The sequence below is a fragment of the Bison bison genome, unplaced genomic scaffold (genome assembly GCF_000754665.1).
Source record: "Bison bison bison isolate TAMUID 2011002044 unplaced genomic scaffold, Bison_UMD1.0 scf7180017864048, whole genome shotgun sequence".
Classification (NCBI taxonomy): Eukaryota; Metazoa; Chordata; class Mammalia; order Artiodactyla; family Bovidae; genus Bison; species Bison bison.
In genome coordinates this window covers 1567301-1568748 of record NW_011494620.1, presented here as the reverse complement: position 1 = coordinate 1568748, position 1448 = coordinate 1567301, and positions in this window count along the sequence as shown.

Genomic DNA, 1448 nt, shown 5'->3' with positions numbered 1-1448 from the left:
GCAAGGAGATCCAACCAGTCCATTCTGAAGGAGATCAGCCCTGGGATTTCTTTGGAAGGAATGATGCTAAAGCTGAAACTCCAGTACTTTGGCCACCTCATGCGAAGAGTTGACTCATTGGAAAAGACTCTGATGCTGGAAGGGATTGGGGGCAGGAGGAGAAGGGGACGACAGAGGATGAGATGGCTGGATGGCATCACTGACTCGATGGACGTAAGTCTGAGTGAACTCCGGGAGTTGGTGATGGACAGGGAAGCCTGGCGTGCTGTGATTCATGGGGTCGCAAAGAGTCAGACACAACTGAGTGACTGATCTGATCTGATCTGATCTAACCCATGTAAGACTGTGTGTGGGAGGAAGGAAAGGAATGAGAGCTTAGGGTGACTTTGTTACTGCAACAGAATCTAGCTTCAGAGTGGTGGCTGGACCAGCAAGCAGCCCCTGAACGGGGTGGATATTCAGATCCTCATGGCACCCCCACCCCCCTGCCCCTGATGACCTCATGACTCAGAAACACTAGGCTGGGGCCCAGCAATTGTGTTCGGACAAAGTCCCCCCACTAGGGGAATGTGATGTCCACCGAAACCCCACCCCGTAGACCCCACGGGGATCCTGGGCATGGAAGTCTTTCAGACAGTTGCTAATCAGGGAAGGGCAGGGATGTGGAGACAAGGGAGGAGCAGCTGAGATACAATAGTGAAGGCTTGAGCAGGGTCCTGGTTCCACCTGAAGAGATACACAGAACAGGATCTTTGACCTCTTAAACCCCAAACAAATGGCAGATGTTAGCATCTTCATTCCAGAGAAGGCTGCAGTTTGATAACCTTGAGAACCAGAGAAGCTCATCGGGAGACCCACTGGTACCTGTGCTCAGCTTCCTCAGTCGTGTCTGACTGTGTGACCCTGTGGACCGCAGCCCAGCAGGCTCCTCTGTCCATGGGATTTTCCAGGCAAGAACACTGGAGGGGATTGCCATGCCCTCCTCCAGGGGATCTTCCTGACCCAGGGATCAAACCTGCATCTCCTGCATTGGCAGGCAGATTCTTCCACTTGAGTGCAGGGCCTGCACACAACCTGATCCTTGTTAGCAACCCTGCCTTTGAACCATCACTATCAAATTCCTCATCAATTTGCCCCAGGGTGGGGGCACACAGGTTTCAGGGCAAGAGCCCATGTGTCCCCCTCTGCCTGCTAAAGCTATTCTTTTCTACTTCACCCAAAACTCTATCTCTGGGGTTCAATTTGGGACCAATGCACAGAGGCAGAGCTTTCGGTATCAACAGGAGCAAGGGCAGGATTAGCGTGAAGGATGGGTGTTCTAGGTCGGTGACTAAGACGTGAAGACAGGAAACGGCAGGAGAGTAGGTGACAACGCAGATGTGAGATGAACTCAAGGCAGGATGGAAGGACGGACGTGGGGAGCGGGCTGGAAGGACGGACGTGGGGAG